Source organism: Cheilinus undulatus, linkage group 23 (assembly GCF_018320785.1).
Source record: "Cheilinus undulatus linkage group 23, ASM1832078v1, whole genome shotgun sequence".
In the NCBI taxonomy this organism is placed as follows: Eukaryota; Metazoa; Chordata; class Actinopteri; order Labriformes; family Labridae; genus Cheilinus; species Cheilinus undulatus.
In genome coordinates this window covers 3,717,232-3,741,758 of record NC_054887.1, presented here as the reverse complement: position 1 = coordinate 3,741,758, position 24,527 = coordinate 3,717,232, and positions in this window count along the sequence as shown.

The window sequence follows — 24,527 nt, the reverse complement described above, 5'->3', positions numbered from 1 at the left end:
AACCCCCTTTCATTATGCTTTACACCCATTTTTGCCCATTCCATCCACATTTCACTATATTTAATGCCCATTTGCCAGTTTCAAAGATTTTTTTACCGATTATAATCCCATTTCACCACCTTTTTCCACCTTTAAACCAATTTCTGCCTCTTCTTTCTAATTTCTGCAACTTTCAACTCATTTCTGCTACTTTTGAAATCTTATTTCACCACGTTTTCCACCACGTTTTCCACGTTTTGCCATTTTCCACCAATTTTTGCCATTTTTCACCCATTTTTGCCATTTTTAAACACTTAAATGTTGTTTATAAGAGAGGGGATGGCTGTGTACCATGGTACAAATGAATAATAAAAAAAAATCCATCTTCTTCCGCTTATCTGAGGTCGGGTCCCAGAGGCAGCTGCCCAAGCAGGGAAGCCCAGACTTCCCTCTCCCCGGCCACTCCGTCCAAGCTCTTCCCGGGGAAGAGCAGCGGCTCTACTCCGAGTCCCTCCCAGATGATTGAGCTTCTCACCCTATCTCTAAAGGAGAGCCCAGACTCCCTGCGGAGGAAGCTCATTTCAGCCACCTGTATCCCCTGATGTTGTTCTTTCGGTCTCCACCCACAGCTCGTGACCGTAGGTGAGGGTAGGAACGTAGATCGACCGGTAAATTGAGATCTTCGCCTTTCGACTCAGCTCTTTCTTCATAGGGAGGATATTATTTTGAATCCACACTGAGGTTCAAGGCAGAAAGATAAGAGAAGAGTTGGCCATCCTGACTCCAGCAGGTTTCATCCTTTTAGCTCTGTGAAATGATTGATCTCCATGATGGACAAGCAAATAAGATGTGTTCTGAAAAAATACCCAAAGATATTTACCTTCTTGTAAATCATGCAAATCTATTAGAATCAGATGAGCCTTTTGTCCTATAAGGTATTAAATGAAACGTATTGAAAACAATAATTGGATCATGAAGTATAGATGAACTCCACATGAACTGGCAAATCAGAAAATCCACCATAAGTCTGGTCTACATGCTGCTTGTTCTCCTATAAGTCTAAATAAGCTCTCTCCTGTTGAACATGAACTGAACACAAAGTACAGAACATGAAGGGAACAGCGCGTTTCCTTCTCTGCTCGCCTCCGTCCTCACTTAACCCCTCACAAACTGTTCCCAATCCTCAATGTAAAGCTGCATACATCTCTGTGTGCGGTGTTATCTCTTTTAGACTGAGAGCGTGGGGGGCATGTATCAGATACAGTGTTCAGCACTAAATGTGCTGTATGGAGATACTGAAATGTTCTATACAGATTTCACGGATGCACTTGTGTAAATGTGTGAAGGACCGGCCTCCATGCGGCTCACAGCATGAGCTTCAGACGGGGGGGGGGGGGGGTGCTGGGTTCATGATGTAAGACATGGCTTCAAAAGGATGGTGTGGAAATGACAAACAAATACAAATGCTGGATGCTCTCACAGCTCCAACAATATTTAAGCTTTGTGTATGAACGGAAACAACATTTTCACCCTGCTAATTTCCCTGCAAGTGTTTGCATCCTGTGGAGGCTGGTGCATGCATTAAGACTGTGATTATTTTTATAGTTCACCAGACTGTTTTTCTCCACTCTTCATTCATCTATTTGTTTTCATCAAAGCCAAAAGAATTTGACAAAAAAAATTTAAAAAAAGAACTCCTTAATGTCAAAGTGGAAACAGATTTCTACAAAGAGATGCCAATCAAATAAAAATATATGAAGTAAAATAAGTGTTTGCATAAATATTCACCCCCTTTTAAAGTGACTGACCTAGTCCACAGAGGTCCAGCCTTCATGCAGGGAATCTTACGATTAACGGGGATCACTCAATGCAGGGAATGTCTCTGAAGTGATTGTAGTATAAAGACAACTGTGTCTGGAAGGTCCAGTCACTGCTTAATCAGTATTCCTGGCTACCATTACACCATTAAAGACAAAAGAACACCCCAAACCACTCAGACAAACGGTTATGAAAAGTAGAAGTCAGGGGACAAAAACGTCTCAAAGGCACCGAACATCCCCCAGAGTTCAGTTAAATCCATCGTTGAACAGTGGAAGGAGTGTGGCTCTAGAGCCATGTGTTGAGTATCAGTGGCTCTTTTATGTCTTAATTTGAAATTCCCCTGAAAACCTTAAAAGTGGAAACTTTGACCTTAGAAATGATCCATTGCAAGTCACATTAATTAGTTTGCTTCCCACACGTATACAGAAGTTTTAATTGTAAACCTTTCCTTTTTCTCTGTATATTACCATCGCCCTTATTTGCAATTTTTTGTCCCTTTTTAACGTTTTCTGCCACCTTTAATCCATTTCCACTGCTTTAGCCCAATTTTTCCACTTTTTTCCAGCCACTTCTTGCCCATTTTTGCCCCTTCATCAATTTTAGAAACTTTTATCCAGTGTTTTTTTTTTTTTTTTTTTTTAGCAATTTGTTGCACATTTGAGCTTCCTTTTGCCCTTAAATGCCACCTTTCTCCCATATTTCCACCTTTTTAGAGCTTCTTTGCCCATTCTACTCACTTTTCATTCACTTTTTGATGTACTTTTGCTGCTTTTGGACCACCTGTAACCCATTTTTGCCACTTTTCACCCAGTTTTTTTTCAATAGCATCTCTATTTTGCTCCCTTTTCACTCATTTTTCACCACTTTTTTGCTGCTTTTAGACCACCTTTCACTTATTTTCATTGCCACTTTGACCCATTTTTGCCACTTGATCCCTTTTTTGCCCTCTTCCATCAGTTTTAGCTGCTTTTATCCAGCTTTTATTTATTTATTTATTTATTTATTTTTACACATTTAAGCTTCCTTTTGCCATTAAATGCCACTTTTGAGGCATTTTCACACATAACTACAGCTTTGTTGCCTATTTTACTCACTTTTCACTCACTTTTTGCCAAATTTTTGCCGTTTTTGGACTACCTGTAACTCAATATTTTGTGATTTTTTACCCATTTTTCTCACTTTCACCCAGTTTTTTTAATTGTATGCCTATTTTAGTTCTTTTTCACCACTTTTTTGCCACTTTTTGACCATTTTTGCAACCTTTCACTTATTTTCATTGCTTCTTTATCCCATTTTTTCCCCTTTTCTATCAGTTTTAGCCACATTTATCCAGCTTTTATTGGAATCTTTGGCACATTTTATCTTCCTTTTCCATTTAACGCCACCTTTCCCCCATTTTCCCACCTTTATACAGTATTTTTGCCCATTTTAGTCACTTTTCACAAATTTTTTTCCTGCTTTTGACCATGTGTAACTCAATTTTTTGAGACTTTGTGCCCATTTTTCTTCTTTTCACCCAGTTTTGTCCATGGCATTCCTATTTTTCCCACCTTTCACCCATATTTGCCTTTTTTTTTGCCTTTTGAGCATTTTTTCCACCTGTCACTTATTGTTATCGCCACTTTAACCCATTTTTGCCCCTTTTCACCATTTAGATTGTGGCTAACACTGCTTCATACTATGAAACACATTCACTTCATTGGCATCCACTACTACTGGCAGTTCTTGCTGTTATAAATCAATGCCATGAGTAAGTGGATATATTATGTACTGTGGTGTGATGAGTCCACATTTCAGATTATTTTGGAAAATTATGCCCATTGAGAACACCATCAGGTCAGGTCAGAGATATGGGAACCATGAACCTTGGCCCAGTACTGCCCCGGCCTCCTGATGTCCATGCCTGCCCCAGGCCCATGCCCCATCTCTCCAGGTATCCTCCCAGCTGGCCCCTCTACACTGGTGCCCCCCAGGTCTGGTCCAGCCGACTAGGACCTGGGCACCCAGGATGCAGTGAACTGGATCAGGCCCAGGGAAGCGTGTCGGGTGCCAACGATACCCAAAAATGTCCCAAAGAGAAGTCGTCACAAAGGAGTCCGGTTGACACCTCGGGCCACCACTTCCACGGTCTCACCATACACTGACGGCCTCGATGGTAGCATCCAAGCTGTCCCCAGATACCCGAAACTATGTTTTGGCCAACTACCAACGCTTCAGCCTCCTCACTGAGCAAGTTAAGAGCCCCCAAGGACATCTACAGCCTCCACAAGGATGCCTCACTACTTGCACAAAGCTAGTTGTGGCTCGGTGGAACTTCATCACTGCCCACCATAGCTTTCTGCGAATTGCCCTGAATGTAACTGCAGTCACACACCTGTCCACCCCCCCAAACCCCCTGGTTTTTTGTGGAAATTTCACCAGAGTGCTGCCTGGAAGAAGTCTGGATAATGCTGCATGACAAATTTAGTAGTTTGTCTTCACAGCTCCCTTTGAAAATGCTAGGAAGCACATTTAGGTGTTTTTTAGAAGTTTGTTTGAGTTTGGTGAATTTGATGACACAAATGTGGTATTGCACATTTTAAATGACATCACAAATGCTTTAAAGCACATTAGCATGATCATATTTTGCAGAATTGCTCAAATGTTTCAGGTAAGCTTGTGCTCTGCTGAGGAGACAAAGGAAGAGGAAGAAAAATGGCGGTGCCACATGTGCTGCTGCAGATAATAGGAGTGTAACTGAAGTTTGACCTGTGCACCTCTGCGACTACTTCCTGTCTGCTGTGCTGTATATACGTCTGGAGTTTGTTGTCTGGCCCTGAGCTTGGCATTGATATGACATTCCCTCTGCATGCTATATCTATTTTGGTGTGTGTGTGTGTGTGTGTGTTTGTGAGATGCGTCAGGGACAAAGAGTTCACACTGCAGCAGTGCTGTCTATCTCCCACATCCCTCCCTCCTCATTTCGCATCCATCTCCATCTCTCTCTTCGTTTTTTTTTTCTCCCTGGGAGTCTGTTTCCTTCTCCTCAAATGATCTCTCGGCGTTTCTGTCTGTCTCGATGCACAGCATGTCTCTCTCTCACAGTTTTTGGGTTGTCTGTACATTTTGTGCTGCATGTGACTGCCTCCTTTTGCAACGCTTCCTGTTGCTATGTGTGTGGAATAAGAAGTGCCTTGTTGAAACGAAGGCAGTGATGTTGTCTTAATCTTATGGATATTTTAAAGCATTTTGGATTGCATTCATTTGAAAGCTCCAATTTTAAAGTGACCTTTCACAATAAAAGCAGGTGTCTTTGTGTTGCTTTCTTCCTGCCCTTTGACACCCAACAATCTGCGTGTTCGCTCCTTTTATTCCAGCTGTTCTCCCTCTGTCACCTCATATGACCTCTCTGTCCCTCTCCCCCGCTGTCTCTCCATCTCCTTTCTTCTTCATCTCTTGGCTGTATATGTCAGATCCTCCCACATTATGTGTGTGTAGTCTCCCCTCTGTCTGCATGTGCCTGTCTGAGCCAGCGAATGAGTGAGTGAGACCGTTTGATGCATCCCTTTTTTTTTTGTAACTGTCGGGTCTGCCTCCGACAGAGATGCTTGATGTGTGTGAAGCTGTTCTGGTGTCTGCCTGTGATGTACTCTGTACACTCTGTGCAGAGACCGTGTTCCCTTTATCTTAAATACATGGAAATAATCCAAACTATCAGTCACATTTGTCCTCTTTTAAAGCATGCACAGTTCTGTAAAACGCCCCCAATGTTATTCATGAATTAATTGCCATTACACACATTTTTTGGCTCAGTTAAATTTCACTCGCCACACCCAGCAGGCCTGATTACTGCCAGTCCTTTTGAATATAGAAATCCTTTAAATAGAACCTGTCTGTAGGCTACAAGACCTCAAAAATCAGCACATCATCTAAAGCAGAGTTACTCAATCCTGTTCAACCAAGGAGCCAAGTTGTTGAAAAATGCGTTTGCAAGGACCACAATCTAAAGGGCGCTTAAATGGCAAAAATTAGTTTAAATGGCAATGAAAATAAATGAAAGGTGGCCAACATGGTCAAAAAGCAGCAAAAATGTGGCAAAAAGGGGTGAAAAGGGAGCAAATTAGGCATACAATGGACAACATTAGATGAAAAGAGGATAAATGGGTGAAAAGAGGAAAAAAGGGTGCAACGTCACAAAAAATGGAGTTACAGGTAGTCCAAAAGTGGCAAAAATGCAGCAAAAACTGAGTGAAAGTGAATCAAACGGGCAAAAAAGCTGTAAAAAGGTGGGGAAAATGGGGCAAGTTGGCAGTTAGGGGCAAAAGGAAGCTTAAATGTGCAAAAAATTGCATCAAAAGCTGGTCAAAAGTGGCTAAAACTGATGAAAAGTGGCAAAAATGGGATAAAAAAATGCAACAGAAATATGTCAAAGGTGGCAAAAATGGTCAAAAAGCATCAGAAAATGAGTGAAAAGTGACTAAAATGGGCAAAAAAAAGCTGCTAAAAGGCGGAAAAATTGGGGTGGGGGTGGCATTTAATGAAAAAGAAGCTTAAATGGGTGAAAAGTGGCAAAAAAAGCTGGATAAAAGTGTCTTAAACTGATGAAAAAGGGCAAAAAAATAAGGGCATTGAAAATATACAGAGAAAAAAGTTGACAATTAAGTTTGACTATTAAAACCTACTGTATAAGTGTGGAAACAAACTGATTAATGTGACTTGCAATGAATAATATCTGAGGTCAAAGTTGTTCTCTTATAAGGTTTTCTGGGAATAATATTTCAAATTAAGACAAAAGAGCCTTAAATCATCACAAAAGAGCCACACACTGAGTATCACTGATCTAAAGAAATTCAAGAACAGATGAGAAACTAAGTCGATGACATTTATTTGTCTGGAAAGGGTTGAAAACCAATTTTTGAGGCTTTGGGACTCCATCGAACCACACTGAGAGCCATTATCCACAACTGGAGAAAACTTGGAACAGTGGCCAACCTTCCCAGGGGTGGCTGTCCCACCAATATGACTCCACGTGTGCATCAAGGACTCATCCAGGAGGTCCCAAAAGAACCCAGAACAACACCTAAAGACCTGCAGGCCTCACTTGACTCAGTTAAGGTCAGAGTTCATGATTCAACCAAAAGAAAGAGACTGAGCGTCCATTGGAGAGTTCAGAGGTCAAAACATTACATTTCACTAAAAACATCCTGATGATCCCCAAGACTTTTGGGAAATATTCTGCAGACTGACCAGAAAAAAGTTGAACTTTTTGGAAAGTGTGGCGTAAGAACACCATGCCAACAGTTAAACATGGTGGTGTGATGGTCTGGATCTGCTTTGCTGCTTCAGGATCTGGACCGCTTGTTGTAATTGATGGAACCATCAGGAAGTCCAGCTCCAAAACAAATAAGGGTTAAATGCTGTGGCATGACCTTAAACAGGCAAACAAATGTGGCTGCATAGAAGAGCAGGTCAAAATTCCTTCAGAGTGATGTAAAAGACTCGCTGCCAGTTATTGCAAACGCTTGACTTCAATTGTTGTTTTTAGATTTAGGGGGCAAGGAACATTTTTCCAGAAGTTTTTAGGATCATCAAGATTTTTTTCATCAACTTGCCTACTATTTTTGTGCACACAGTGAGCTCTGTGGGATTCTGCATCTCTTTCTTCCTCCTAGTTGATTCTGGGGTGAAGCAAGGGTGCTTCTTATCTCCTGTGCTTTTCAGTACCTGAGGACTAGATAATGGGGCGGGTAACACGGGCGATGTCCTGATGCTGATGGTGCTGTGATCCTTGTGGAGAATGCAGATATCCTTGTGGGGGCTCTGAACTTGCTGATTGAGTTGGCTGAAGCTTTGGGAATACATCTCCTGGACCAAAACAAAGATCCAGGACTTTGGGGGTGCTGCTATCGAATCTGTGCCTGTGAACGGTGAGAGCACGGACGTTGTGGAGCAGTTCACCTACCTTGGCAGCATAATCCATCAGTCCTGTAACTGCAAGGCTGACTTGGAATCTGGGTTCACTGGACAAGGCAATATGGTGGTCCCAGTATCTGAGCATGTGGATGAAAGAGTGGTTCAGCTCAGTTCAGTGGGGATTTTTGGGAATCGTTGTTAGATCGTATATCTAATGCTGACCCATAGGAGGTGCTGCTGTGCTTCTACGGGTGTCTGGCGCACTTTCCCAGGCTCCATACTGGGTGCCTAGGATCCGGTGGGCTGGTCCAGACACAAGGGAAGGCCACGTGGAGGGCTCAGATGGAAGGATACTTGGAGGGATCGGGCAAGGTTGATGCAGAGAAGTGTTAAACTGGCACAGGCTCCCATACCTGACCTGACCTGACCTGACCCGGGTTTGGACGGCTGGGGACAGGGTCGGGTTGTCCATTTTTGCTTTGATGATGGAGGTTGAAGTCGATACGAGTACAACTCTGGGAAATGTTTTTGTATCCATTCTCTGACTTATTCTTTAAAACCTTTTCTCTGAGTTGCTTGGAGTGTTCTTTTGTCTTCATGGTGCAATGGTAGCCATGAATACTGATTAACTTGGGACACATTCACTGCACTCAGTTGATCTTACCACTAATAGTTAGACTACTAGCCCTGATTGGCTGGATCTGCTTTAAAGGGACTGAATATTTAGACTACATGTTTTATATATAATTGAATTACTTTGTAGAAATCTAGAAACAAATCTAGTTTTGTCTGACTATAAAAGCCTTGGTGTGTATGTGACAGTGATCATGTGTTGCTACCAGTCTGCAGTGTGTAGATATAGCCGTGTAGATTGTCATTTAGCATGTGTCTGTTGAGCATTAGTGGTGCCAGTGTGTATTTTTGTGTCTGGCTGAGGGAGGGAGGCAGACAGTGCGAATGTGACTTGAGTGTCGGGAACACAGAGTTCAGACGACTGCGCCATCCCTCCCTCTCTTCCTCGCATCCTCCTTCCTCCTTTTTTCATTTCTTTTTATTTTCTCTCCCTCCTTTACCTTTTCAGTTCTTCCTCTTCCTCCCTCCTCCTTCCTTCCTCCATCCCCTCTCTCCTCCCTCCATCTTCTTCCGCCTCCGTCTACTTCCTCCTTCCCTGCTCATCCCCTCTTCCTCCTCTTCCCCACTCTCCCCTCTTCCGTCTTTGTCTTTCCCTCCGTCTGAGGCGACCCACTCAGACGTCGATGAATTATTCAGACTGTGTTGCACTGCAGGTTTTCCCCCTCTCCGCCCCCACACCTCCCCTCTTTTCCTCTCTCTCTGCCGCCTTTCCTCCCCTGCATCATCCCTCTTTTTATTTCCTGTTAGAAATCCCTTTAAATGTCACCCTCTGTAGTTATTAATCTCCTCAGACTGATATATAATTCTTATTTTGGAAAATGATTGAACATGTTAAATATTTGACTTTGTGTCTGTGTAAAAAAAGGAATAAAGGATGGAGAGATCCCCTTTAGTGTTTAGTATGCTGCAGCTCTTTCTGCAGGGGGGTTCTGGGTGTCTCCTCTCCGTCTCTCTCTCTTTTTCACACACTTTCAGAGGAGATGCCATGCGCAACAGCAGGGCTCTCCCCCTACCCCTCCCATCCTCATCCTCATCCTCATCAGCACTACCCCTCCCTCTCTCTGCTATCCCCACCTTCTCCTCCGGTTATCTGTTACATGTGATGAGGCGAGGCACCGAAAGCTCGAGAGATGTGAGGAGGAGGAAGGATGACTTGATGGATGAAGGTTGAGCGAGTGTTGTAAGGAGTGAGTCACAGAGTGGACGGTCAGTGGGGAGCAACCAGATGACCGCTTGGCAACCAGGAAATGGGTACGCAGCAAGGCTGAGCCTTCCAAGAATCATCCTCGGACGTTTTACTGATAATCCACAGTATAACACACATGCGTACCCACACTTTGCACCTTCATTACAGGAACAGTGACGCCGCTTGTGACGGGTTTCCATAAAAGGATGTTGGTAGGATAAATGATGCAGTTTCCCTGAATGACTTCTCACCTTAATTTCTCTCTGCTGCTCTCAAGAGACTCAGCCAATGAGTTTAAAACCCTGTCTCTTATGTAATATTTACCTGTAGGGAACAGTGTTCACCTCCTTATTGATTTTATTAATCAGTCATGGTCAATATGATTTGGCTTTTTTGACCAAAAAAATCTTCAATGCTACAAAATAAAAAAAAATATGCAAAATAATTGGCTTTCTTTGCAAAACTGCACAAGCTCTGTCAGGTTGCTCTCTAGCAGACTGAATAAGATTTTCCTATATTTTCCCTATATTTTGCCGGATTATTTTACCTCTAAAAACCTTTCAGTGCTGGCTGCTGAGAAGCATCCCTACAGCATGATGCTGCCACAACCATGCTCCACAGTGGGGATGGTGTGTTTGTGGCGATGTGCAGTGTTTTGCGTCTTGTCTGATGGTCAAGAAGCTCCATTTTGGTCTCATCAGACCTAAGAACTTTCTCCCACATGACCACATTTTGTCACCGCACCACAGCTGAACCACAGAGAGGCTGTCAGCTGTTAGCTTCCTGATCATTTTCTTTAAACGTGGCCACTTGATTGCTGTTCATCATCACACATTGCTGATAAACAGCGTGTCATCAGAGGTGACGATAAAGCTTCATACTGTGGATCTCTGTGTTGATCTTCTTTATGTATTTATATTGGTAACAGCCCTGGTTTATACGTGTAAATACAATAAACTCCCATAGTAGCTAAAATTCTATATATGAGAAAACACAACTGTCATATGTCCTGTAATCCAGAGTTGCTCAAGCCTGCTCAACCAAACAGCCAAACTGTTGAATAATGCTTTTGCAAGAGCCACAATCTAAATGGTGAAAAATGGCAAAAATGGTCAAAAAGCAGCAAAAACAGTGGTGAAAAATGGGTGACAAAGGGGCAAATTAGGCATACACTGGACAACACTGGGTGAAAAGTGGCAACAATGGGAAGCAAAGTCACAAAAAATGGAGTTACAGGTGGTCAAAAAGTGGAAAAAGTTGGCAACAAATGAGTAAAAAGTGACTAAAATAGGCAAAAAAAAGCAGTAAAGAGGTGGGAAAATTGGGAAAGTGGTATTTAACAGCAAAAGGAAGCTTAAATGTGCAAAAATTGCAAAAAAAACAAAACAAACAAACAACAACAACAACAACAACAAAAACAAAAACAAACAAACAAACAAACAAACAAAAAAAAACCAAGCCTGGATCAAAGTGGCTAAAACTGATGAAAAATGGCAAAAATGGGTTCAAGTGGAAATGAAAATAAGTGAAAGGTGGCAAAAATGCTCAAAAAGCAGCACAAACATGGTGAGAAGGGGGCAAAATAGGCACAGAATGGACTAAACTGGGTGAAAAGAGCAAAAATGGGTGCACAAAAAAATGAGTTACAGGTAGTCCAAAAGCAGCAATGATGCAGCAAACATTGAGTGAAAAGAAACTTAAATTGGCAAAACAGCTGTAAAAAGGTGGGGAAATGGGGGAAAAGTGGCATTTAATGGCAGAAGGAAGCTTAAATGTGTGAAAAATTGCAAAAAAAAAAGCTGGATAGACGTGGCTTAACCTGATGAAAAAGGGGTAAAAATGGGTGCAAAGTCACAAAAAAAATGAGTTGCAGGTGGTCCAAAAGTAGCAAAAATGAGTGAAATGTAACTGAAATAGGCAAAACAAAAAAGGTGGGTAAATGGGGGAAAAGTGGTGTTTAATGGCGACAGGCGGCTTAACTGTGTGAAAAATTGCTATAAAAGCTGGATAAGGGTGGCTAAAACTGATGGAAAGGGCAAAAATGGGTTAAAATGGCTAAAAGAAGTGGTGAGAATTGGCTTGAAGTGTAAAAAACAAAACAAAAAAGGGCCAAAATAATGGAAATACAGAGAAAAGAAAAAGGTTGACAATTAGTTGAGTGTTCTTTTATCTTCATGGTGTAATGGTAGCCAGGAATACTGATTAACCAGTGACTGGATCTTCCAGATACAGTCACTTATTTTACATTACATTGAGTTGACATTACTGTGTAGAAATCTGTTTTCACGTTCACGTTATATAGTTTTTTCTTTTTTTCTTTTTTTTTTTTTTTTTTACCCATGATTCATTTATAAATTTAATAAATGAATCATGGGTAAAGGTGAAACATCCAAAGGGACTCATCCTTTCATAGGCTCTGTATAATTTCACAGATGAGGTATTTGAGATCCCAGTGTGGGAAGTCTGCTCTATTTTCCCTGAAGTGAAATTTATAGGTGGACATTATAAACTGCCTTCAGTTGCTCTCTATGATAAATCACAGAGAAAGTGGGTGGTCATGATGTTTTAAATATATTGTGTGTATTTTTGAAGAGTTATAGCAGCTCCTCATCTGTGCGTATATCACTGAGAGCCACAAATGGGCAGTGGAAAGTAGTAAATTTGGAAAATGGCTTTAAGCAGTCACATTCATGACAGAACAGTTTTTATGTGTAAGTATACAGACTAAAAATTCAGTATTGCCAGGAAAAGTTAGAGCCAGGAGTATTTGCTGCTTTTAAAGCCTCATAAATCATGAGGTTGTTGCTTCTTTCCTCTGACATCCACAGTCCTAAAAAGGAAGAGACAAAGACTGAAATAGAGGGAGGCTGGACATGCTGGAAGAACCGAAGAAGAATTAAGGGGCAGGAGCAGAGATGTAGACCGGGTATTTACACGAGACTACTCTCCTGGAGTGGCAGTTGCCATGGTGACGCCCCAGCCTCTGAGCGCTCCAGGTTCTGAGACAAAATAAAGGAGGGACCGAGCCTTGGGGGAGTGTGCCTCCTGAACCAATCACAGCTCTCAGCCGGGCTCTGACACATTTCCCACATGCAGAGCACCGGCGTTAACGAGGTTACACAACGGCCTACCAAAAATCACAGCATCACATCGCTTCAAAACAACGCCAGCTCCTCGGGCTGTGAGTGGATGACTCAGGCTGTGTGGTGAGGACTGGAGAAAAAGACAGAGAAGAGAGAAAGAAAGAAAGAGAGGAGTGAGTGATGAATCAAAGTAAAGCCACAGAGGGACAAGACAAACTAGTTCCCCTGTATTACATAGTTAATGAGCTGACAGAGCAGACCTGAATTTATTGGGTACACAGAGTGCTGGACTGCACTGTGTCTCATCCAGACAGGTCACATGACCAGAAGAGAAAAACACCATTACACTGCAAGAATAAAATGAGAATGACAGAGCATGTTTGGTTTCAGAGTGCTCTAACTTAATAAAGAATATTATTTACTGCCAATATTTAAAATGTTTGCCAAAGTCTCCAAAGAGGTTTGGAAAAACCCCTAAGAGGATAAGATGTCAGCGGAGGGTTTGGTTGTTTCGCTTTATAGGTCACATATTATGCAAAATACACTTTTTCAGGCTTTTCTTACAAAATTATGTGCCCCTGGCCTGTCCACAATCCCCCCAAAAATCAGAAAAATCCATTCCCTCCCCTCCTTTCTCAGTAAATGTCTGCTGAAACAAGTCGTTCTCAGATTTCCCCTCATGATGTCATGTGAGGAGTTAGCACCGCCCAACCTGGGAGAAAGTTCCATCCTCCATTAAGCCACATTCATTTCCTTGGAGGGGTGTGGTCAGGGGCGGAGTCAGACAGCTCAGTAACATTTAAAGCCACAGTCACAGAAACAGCTCATTCTGAGCAGGGCTGAAACAGAGAAGTTTTTAGACATGCAAAAATCAATACTGGAGTGTTTCTTAGCAACAAACTTCACAGAAAAAAAAGAAGGAAAAAAACAAAAATTGACATACTTTTACACAAAACTCAAAAATCATGCCATCCATCCATGCATCCATCCATCATCCATGTATCCATGTATCCATCTATCCATCCATCCATCTTCTTCTGCTCAATGAAGGCCAAATCGGGGGGTAGCAGGCTAAGCAAGTCCACCCAGACGTCCCTTTCCCCAGCAACACTTTATGACTCCTTCTGGGGAATCCCAAAGCGTTCCAAGACAAGTCACATTCTGGGTCTTCTCCGAGGTCTCAGCCCAGATAGAAGTGCCTGGAATACCTCCACAGGTAGGTGACCAGAAGGCATCCTTATCAGATGCCTGAACCACCTTAACTGGCTCCTCTTGACGCGGATGTCTGAGCTCCTTACACTATCTCTAAGGCTGAGCCCAGCCACCCTTCAGAGAAAACTCACTTTAACCACAACCTTATTCTTTCAGTCATTACCCAGAGTTCATGACCATAGGTGTTGGCTGGGAGGTAGATGGACTGGTAAATTGACGGCATAACAACCACAGTATGCTGCTGATGCTGCGCCAATCCACCTGTCAACCTCCGGCTCTCCTGCTCACTCGGGAACAAGACCACCATACACCAATTCCACTATTTATCCTCAGCCACTAAATAGCACATTACAGAGACGGGCTAACTGCCTTTTTAGCTGGAGGGTGGTGTGAACTAGTCCTGTACAGCTACTCAGGAGAGAACTGTGCCTGCTGCCTGAGTTGCATAGTGCTGTTAGCAGGTGTCTCTGATGCGCTGTGGAAATGGAGTAGACCCCATTCTCCCTGTTGAAGTCTTTGGAGCTCCTGTTCTAAGGTAGAAGTTATACATTGTTGCTTTAAACTCCAGACATATCACAACCTCACAGCTTCAAAAGGAATATGACGTCTGCGTTCCATACTTGTGTGCTCATGCATATTTCCAACATTTCACATATTTGCATCAAATATGGGTTTCATGCTGTAATAGATGTGAACAGTCAAGCAGAAAATTAGATATGAGCAGCAATGTGGAACTGATCATGAAGGCCTGCAGCCTACAGGAGAAGACACTGCTGTCTCTGTTCTGCTGCTTCTGTGTTGAAGTGTGTGTGTGCTTTTGTCAGCTGGATGTGCCGTTACCCACGGAGAGGTCTTCACATGACTGCCGAAGTTCAGGTTTGACTCTGCTGCAGACGTGCATGCTCGGGTAACAGTGTGCAAAATCAACCGTATCTGCCTCTAACTTCATCAGCTGATTTATACATTTCAGAGATTTTTGCAACGGACTTTGCATGATCTAAAATATTGATCAAAGCTGTTATTCAACATTCCCAGATCTGCAGGCGGAACAATGAAGTCCTTTGTAACACTGGGTGAATCCATGGTTAAAATAATCGTTGGGAACCTAAAACAAATGTACTAAACATTTAAAGAACAAAGTCACAAAAGCAAATATGCAGACGACATCCTCTTTAATGCAAATCTTCTGAATTACATGTGCAAACAGAAAGGCAAACAATGGCTTTAAAGAGATGTTTATGTACAGACTTACTCTCAAATATAATGTGTACACAAGCGTGTAAAGGACACACCTGCTGGCACTTCACTACGCCAAACAAACATGGAACAATAACTGGAATGCAAAGCTGCTGGTTGGATGTGTGTTGTTTCTCCCTCTAATGATACAGACTGGCTTTGCAGTTTCACTTCAGTCAGGGAAACCGTTCTGACCTAAATGCATTTCTTTGAACATGAAATAGATTTAAATTCATACACTATATTGCCAAAAGTATTCACTCACCTGCCTTGCCTCTCATATGAACTTAAGTGACATCCCATTCTTAATCCATAGGGTTAAATATGACGTGGGTCCACCCTTTGCAGATTTAACAGCTTCAACTCTTCTGGGAAGGCTTTCTATGTTTTCTATCGGGGGCCCTGTTTGGCCCTAGCTACCTCTGGCTCCATTTGAAATATTCGTGGTACTGCTATTTGCTGACGAAACTCATCAGGGAGTTAGAAAACAAGTTATCATTTCTATTGCCAGTATTTTTACCATATATAGTGTTGTCTCATTTCAGTAAGGGGGTACCAGTAAAGGTACCAGCAATGAATTATGGGGGGAAAAAACTTAGCACTGGTGCTAAATGATTTTGAGATTGAAAAAAGTCAAAATGATACGTTTAAAGGCTCAAAAACCTAGATAAAAAACCAAATATATTAGCTCAAAATCTTAAAACATGGCATTTAATGTAAAAAAAGGGTTTAAAATGTAATTTTAGAAGATAAAAATTTGAAACCATGAGTTTCACATGTCAAAATATGATATAAAATTCATAATCACTGGTTTAAACTGTCAAAGCGTGAAAAAAATGGGTCTGAAAGCTCAAAATATTTTTTCAACTTCAAAACTGAGAAACTAAAAGGTCAAATTACAAAATAAAAGTCAAATTAGGGAGCTAAAAAGGTCAAAATGTGAGAAAAAATAAAAACCAAAAGGTCAAAATATTACTTAGAAATTTGAAATTGAGGATCTTAAAGGTAAAAAATATGATAAAAGTCAAAATTGTGAATTGAAAAGGTCAACATAAAATAAAAAGTCAAAACCATAAATTTGCGTCATAACTGTTAGATGCAGAATTAAGAATGTGAAATGAAAACAGATGTATTTTCCCACATTCCTTACTTTTTTCTAATTATATTAACTTTTTAGGATATTTTAAATCTGACAAGGATAAGTTTACATTTTTAAACTGGAGGAAACTGCAGAGCTCAAACCAGTGGGCCAGTAATAAGAAAATATGATAGGATCTGGTGGGCCAGGTGTAACTGTACCTCAGGCCGGATTTGGTCCCCGAGCCTTGAGTTTGACACCCCTGCTTTAAAACTATTAATACATTCTGATTATAAATCAGTGTGCTGAAATAAACTCAGGGAGGATGTTCATTTGTGGAGGGAATTTGCACTTTCCTGCTTCCCTCTTTGAGGATGGGAAGAGGTCAGGAAGATCTGATGCAGATGTACTATTTAAGCAGAGTTTGTAGAGCTGAACCTGCATGACCAACGAGAATATAATACAACACACTCACCCACACACTCAACAGCAGACGATTGTTGAAGTAGCATACTCTTTATAACACACAGCAGTGCTATCTGCAGTTTCATGTGGATCAAACTGTTTTTGGGAACGTATGCATCATCTTTAGAAACACCTGCCTACATGGGGACTCGGCCTTGGAGCTCTTTAGCTTCTTTGCAAGCAGCTACGATTAGCATCAGTCACATCATCTGTGGCCCTGGTTGCCCATAACTCTTGAGCTATAAAAAATCTCACCCTTGTACAGTACTGATATAAACATGAGCTTTATCGTCAACTTTTAGTCCCTTCTGCTGGAAAAATGAATTTTAATGAGAGTTAAATGGACTTCTGGGACTTGTTTGTGATAACGTTTTAAATATAACATCAAATCTGAATTCATTCATCATATTTTCTTGTCATTTCTGACCTTGAGCCCTTTCTACTGAATGAATGGCTGGCCAATAATGCAGGCTAGCTAATAAGAGCACCATGAGATCAAACGATGAATGCTTTAATGGGTAAAATGGAGCGTGTCTTAATTCAGGATTTCTGAATGTATAATAACAGAATAAAAGAAGACTTCCTTAAGCAGCTGTGTTTTAGAGAATCAGCTCTTTCTGGGCTTTTATCCCGGTGAAAGTCCGCTACAATGGCAAAGGTTAAAGAGGCAGCTTTGTGTAGAAGGATGAAAGAGAATAATGCTTTCACCTTCCAAAGCTAAAGTCAAGATGTCCTTGACCCGGCCGTTTACCCCGACTGATCCAGAGCGACCGCTCCACGGACGAAGATTACGGACAAATGTGAGCCATGAAGCGTGGCTGTGCTCCTGAAAACGGTAGATTCCTAGCCATACTTTAGAGAACATGCTCAGGCTGTGCTTATTCTTCTTTTTTTTAGCTTTAAGGACATTTCCAGGATGATCTTTGCCAGTGACAGCTGACAAACTATTCTGTAGCGTAAACAGTTGACTTAATTCATGTCAGTGAATTTGTATTTTTGTATCTATTTGAGTCTGTAGCTCAGGGGCGTATTTTAGTTGATGAAATTAACACCTGTGAGACACCTATGACTACTCTGAAGGAGTTCCAAGCTTCAGCAGCTGAGATGGGAGAGACTCTGCAGACAACAACTGTTGGTTCTTCACCAGTCAGAGCTTTATGGGAGAGTGGCAAAGAGAAAACTCAGATTCAATCTGGACTAGAGTTCACCAGAAGGACTGTAGGAGACTCCATGCTCAAGAGGAAGAAAGTTCCTTGGTCTGATGAGACCAAAACGGAGCTTTTTAGCCATCAGACATCACCACAAAAACCACATCCCCACTGTGGAGCACGGTGGTGGCAGCATCATGCTGCGGGGATGCTTCTCAGCAGCCAGCCTTGGAAGGCTTGTAAATGTAGAGGGTGAAATGAATGCAGCAAAATACAGAAAAATCCTGCAGGACAATCTTATTCAGTCCACATATTTTTATTTGATTGACATTACTTTGTAGAAATCTGTTTTCACTTTGACATGAAAAGGATTTCTGTAATTTGGTTGTCAAAAAACCAACTATATTGATCATGATTGATTTATTTCAGTGTTACTCAACATGTGGTTTTGAGCCACACGTGGCTCTTTTATGTTTTATTTGAAATTCCCCAGAAAACCTTAAAAGTGGAAACTTTGACCTCAGAAATTATCCATTGCAAGTTGCATTAATCAGTTTGTTCCCACACTTATGCAGAAGGTTTTAAAGGTCAAACTTAATTGTCAACCTTTGTTTTTCTCTGTGTATTTCCAATGTCCTTATCTGCAATTTTGCCCCTCCTTTTTTTGTTTTAACATTTTTTTTTTTTGCCATTTTTAATACATTTCTGCTGCTTTTATCCAATTAACACTTCTTTTAGACATTAACACATTTTTCCATCAGTTTTAGCCACTTTTATCCAGCTTTTTTTTTGCATTTTTTCACACATTTAAACGTCCTTTCGCCAGTAAATGCCACTTTCCCCTAACCTGACACGCCAGATGCATGTGTTTCACACATCTGTCTGGGAAAGCTTCGATAGGGAACGTTTGAGAAAAGGCAGAGGCTCTGAAAAAACGTGGGGTGTGATTGGATAAATGTTCTGTCTGTCACATCTCTACGGGCCAATCAGAGCAACAAAACACGTGTCGTAGCTGCTATCGAGCTGCGCCTGCACAGCTACTGAGGAATAACGCGAAACATGGCGACTGTAGACATGTCAGTACACGACTTTTGTCGTTTTTGAAAGAAAACATCTCACTGCTGTTCTTTGTTCTTCTTTTAACGAAGAAATGTCATCAAGTTCTGATAAAACTGGCGCTTTAGCAGCATCCACGCTAATCTCTTCCGCCGGTACCAGCCTCTTGTTGCTGCTTGTTAACGTCACACCTCTGCCGTGCCTGAAAGTACCGCCCCTCGCTGCTGATTGGTCCTGTCAATTTCTAACCGGGCCCAAACGGTTCAGATGGGAGCTTAACAACATGGATTCACCAGTGAGAAACACGGAAATGGGCGTATCCATCTGCTTTGCAAGGTTAACTTTCCCCCATTTTCCCAACTTTTAACAGCTTTTTGCCCACTGTAGTCACTTTTTGATTATTTTTTTGCTGCATTTTGCCATTCAATTTTTTGTAACTTTGCACCCATTTTTGCCACTTTTCACCCAGTTTTGTCTATTGTATGTCTCATTTGCTCCTTTTTCACCTATCCTTTTCATCATTATTTCACCGCTTTTTGACAATTTTTGCAACTTTTATCCTGTTTTTGCCCTTTTTCATTAGCTTTAACCACTTTTATCCTGCTCTTTTGCAACCCCCTCCTTGCCACTTTTTGCCTATTTAAGCTGCCTTTCGCCATTAAATGCCACTTTCCCCCATTTTTACACCTTTTGTACAGCTTTTTGGCCCAATTTAGTCACTTTTCACTCATTTTTGACCACGTGTGACTCCTTTTTTTGTGACTTTGCACCAATTTTTGCCACTTTCACCCAACTTTGTCCATTTTATGCCCATTTTGCCCCCTTTTCACCCATTTTTTACCCTCTTTTGCCACTTTTTGACCATGTTGGCCACCTGCAACTTGTATTTTCTTTGCCACTTTAACCTATTTTTGCTACTTTCACCATTAAAACTGTGGCTCCTGTAAATGCATCTTTCAGCAATTTGGCTCTTTAGTTGAGTAACACTGATTTGTTCAATCAATTAAAGGGTACAACATCCAGGGGAGTAAATAATGTTAACAGGCACTGATTATAGACACAGACCTCCGTTTGTCTGCTGACAGGTACATCAGACCGGTCAAATCTTTCATATTTTGACCTCCAGTTTGAAATTTGATGAATGAACCTGAATGAAGCCCAGCCCCAGCAGCAGAATCAAAGATGTAAAGATGATCAGGAAGCTCTCTGCTAACAGCTGACAGCCTCTCTGTAGTTAAGTTTGTGGCGTGACGACAAAATGTGGGACAGAAATAAACATCTCAGCTGTCATCTGAAAGACTGCTGCTTTATTCTTGTGTGTATACGCTGAAAATACAGTTTCTCTGATCTGCTGCCTTTTTATAGCTCATACTCTGAATCCTTTTAGAGGCACAGCCTCTTCTTAAGAGATAATATACATTTGACATCCTGTGCTGTGACCTGTGGGTGACAGACACAGTCAGACTCAGTCCAGTCTGCTCTTCTTCCTCCAGTATGGCAAAAAGGAAAAAAATAATCCTCATTGTCTGTCCACCAGTTATCCAGTGAAAGGCTAATCCATTCAACACTGCAGTTCATCCAACGGTGGGCAGATTAACCCAATGCATCCTGGGACACACACACCTATACACACACCCACACACACACACACACACATAAACCTGCCTGGTTAATGTTTGTAATGACAGCAGCAGAATAATGCAGCATCAAATGTGCACAGCGTCAGCCGCTCAGACATGATTATAGACGCACATTTTTGTTAGCAGCAGTGATTTACTATAAACTTAAACTACTTTAAAGTCAAAATACATCCATAATGCCTTATAACTGTTTAATGCTTCTGTCAATCATCACCAGATTTCACATGGACGATCACACATTGATCCTGAATACATTCATACATCAATAGCATTACTTTTCCACAGCGCCCCCTTCAGGCAATTGAACATTTCCGCTCTGATTTTTTAAAAAATTCCCTCTAAATATTCAGCCCCTGCACACCATTCAGCAACTCTCATACCAAACATTTCACTGTTTTAAGATTTTACATGTAGGATCAAGGCCTGCCCCTCTACATAAGAGGATAATTTCATCTTTTTGGCAACAGGGATGGCACAATCGGGACATTTTTTAATCGGTGAGCAATGCGTTATCTCGCATAAACCCAGATAGATTTTAACCGTTTAAATCCATTATTGCTCCTTTTATCCATTCTTTGTCTCTTTTTACAAGTATTCTAATATTTTTCCAACAAATTTAACTCAGTTTCTTCTACTTTAATTTCTGGGTTCCTGACCTCTGTGCACATTACGGCCAAGCTCTGACGTCTGACATTACTCTCCTGTTTGTTTAGTTCAGTATGCCCATCCACATTATTAACATCTCCAATAAAAACATCATGTGTTTTATGAAAAAAAAAAAAATGATAAGAGTGGTACAGAAGCCCATTCTTGCCACTAAAAAAGAACAGATGGAAATAAGCGACCCGCTAAATCAGGTGCAACCATGTTTGCATTTACTTTGTATGAATGATCAATGTCATTGCACACTGTCCTTGATAAATAAATTAACTAAACTAAACTAATAATGTGGAAGCTAGGCAAAAAAAAAAAAAACCTTAGTCATAAACATTAGAAAAACAAATTTAAATTATTACATAAAAAGTTGATTTAATAAGATGAAAAGTCAGAAATATGTGATAAAAACTTGAATTTATGAGATGAAAAGTTGAAAATATAAATATGTGTCATAAAAAGTCAAAATTATGAGAAAAAAGTCAAATGTATGAGATAAAAAGTCAAAAATATTAGATAAAAAGTCAAAATTATGTGATAAAAGTTGAAATGTTGAGATAAAAAGACGAAATTAAAATAAAAAATTGAAAAATACGAGAAAAAAGTCAAAAGTCTGATATTAAAAGGTCAAAATTATGTGATTAAAAATCCCAATTTTCAGAAAAAAGTCTAAATTATAAGATAAAAAGTCAAAATTATGAGATAAAAGTTGACATTATGAGATAAAATGTTGAAAATATAAGATAAAAAGTCAAAATTATGAGATAAAAGTTGACATTATGAGATAAAATTTTGAAAATATTAGATAAAAAGTCAAAATTATGTGATAAAAAGTTGAAATTTTGAGATATAAGTCGAAATTAAAAGATCAAAAGTTGAAAATTACAAGATAAAACGTCAAAATTCTGATATTAAAAGGTCAAAATTTTGGGATTAAAAATCCTAATTATCAGATTGAAAACTATGAGAAAAAAGTGGAAAATTATAAGATAAAAAGTTGAAATTCTGAGATAAAAAGTCATAATTATGAGAAAAAAGGTTGAAATTTTGAGATAAAAGGTCATGATTATAAGATAAGAAATTGAAATTAATGAGATCAAAACTCAAAATGATGAGATTAAAAGTTGAAGCTATGAGATAAAACGACAAAATTATGAGATTTAAAGTTCTAATTAAGAAAAAAAGTTAAATTTTGGCTTTTTATCTCATAATTATGACTTAAGGTTTTTTTTTTGTTAAGAATTGCCTAACTTTCACATTTTTTCTTCTTTGGCAGAAATGGGCTTCCATAGCGCGGTTGTTGTTCAGGTTGAATAATATTGTAATCACAGCTTAACTTTACAGTGAACTGTGATTTTGCTGACCTCCATGACCCTCCAGCTTCGACTGGGTCCCAGAGAACTCTCCCCTTTATCCTCCATTATGGATAACCCTGCACGTCACATAGATGCAGTCATTTTTGTAAAAGAAGCTCCAAAAAATTACTGAGTGATTATATGAGCATAATTTCCTAGAAGGTTAACGTTTAAATTTTGGACTGATATTTTGTAAGATTGTAACATTTCCAGATCAATCTGAAATATAAAGAGGTTTCCTTTTTCAATGATCTTCAATTTTTTTAAATGCTCCTGCATATAACTCAAGTTTAACCCTGCAGCTTTAAAATGCTGCTATTTTATTGTTTAATGTGCAGATTTATGACTTTGAAAACAGTTTCAGAGGGTATTTTTCCAACAGAAGAGGAACCTTTATTTTGAAAAATGCATGCATAGTTTATCGATAAAATCAAACCCTAGCTTTATTGTCTTTGCTCTGAGTCTTACTATCATTTGTGGTTCTGAGGATGAAGAGTGCGGTTCACTCTTTTGGCCACTGGAGGCCCCGTAGAGTCTCTGCAGCAGCCCTGAGGAGGGGCGCGGCTCTGCACCCATCCTGGTCAATGAGTTCCTTGTGGTGATGAGAAGAGTCAGGCTCTGTGCCAGGGATGCGCACAGACAGAAGTGTACACACACACACACACACCCCCACATACACAGTCACACACAGAGGCCATTAAAAAAATCAGTATGACACCACATTCAATAGTGCTATTATTAGCTCCTGTAATATTTTCAGAACCCTGTGCTTGTCCCTGATATCACAGCTTAGCAGAGGGGTGGGCTGACACAATCACTCACTACTGTAGTGTATCTCTGATGTGACATACTGTATGTAATCATGTTTGATTTGCAGACACATAATGAAGATGCTTTACCCCAGAAGACCCCAAACCTACATGTGGAGCATGCATGCTAAAAAATGCACAGTCTCAGCTTTATTGCAAATACAGGTAGGGTTTGTGCGGGGGGGTGAATTCTAATGAGCTTAAGTGTGCTGTTGTGCAGCCATCGGGATTGAATTACATGTCTAAAGTGCAGCGCAGATATCCGGGAGCTGCAAGCTGAGCCAAACTGGCTTGTGCTGCTACAGTAGTGCTGCGACTGCAGCGCACACACTTACAGAGTAGGGGAAATGAGGTCGGCTTGGCACTCTGTCAAATTTCTCTCTCCTGCCTGCTCTCGCCAAGCGCTGCGTAGGATACTACACTACACATGCACAGAGGGGTTCTGCTCTACTGCACCATTTTAGAAGGCTGGGGGCGTACAGTGCACACACACGTAGTTAAAGCTTCAAAAATCACTACATGGACTGAATGAAAGGAGACATAAAAATCATGCTAAGTGGATTCATCTCAGAAAAAGAGTCTTTGATATTTTAGGGCTGATTTCAGACTAAAGGGAAGACTTCTGTCCTGAAGTTGAGCTCAAATTACAGGATATATTTCTGTATTTATTTCCATAATTTACATCCTTTTCCTGGTGAATTTGCAGACAATTTGTAAGCTGTGCTGTTCAGTAGTGAAACATGCTCTAAAGACATGGAAAACGTTCTTTCATCGCCTCTGACTCCCAAAGGAGCTCAATTACCCGTCTGATGTGGTTTCCATTTTTCATGGTAACGCCTCCATCACGACAGCTCCGGTGCAGAAAAACATGCATTGTGTGTTTAGCGGTTGGAATCAATTTTTCTTCATTCAAAGGAACGGAGGCACACTAAATTCTCTGATATTAAGATATTTCTCATCACACAATGCTACCTGCCTGCAGGATTGTTCTAAACCTCCGAACCTGATAGGAGTGACATTTAGGTGGACTGTTGGTTTCCAGCTGCCCTCCTGGACTCCCACTGCAACGTTTATCTTAGAAAAACTCTCCTTTTCTCTCACAACCAGGCCTGCCTACAGAACTGGCTGGGCCCCTGATAAACCCAGAGAATGGGCCCCTGATAAACCCAGAGAATGGCCCCTGATAAACCCAGAGAAAGGCCCCTGATAAACCCAGAGAATGGCCCCTGATAAACCCAGAGAAAAGCCCCTGATAAACCCAGAGAATGGGCCCCTGATAA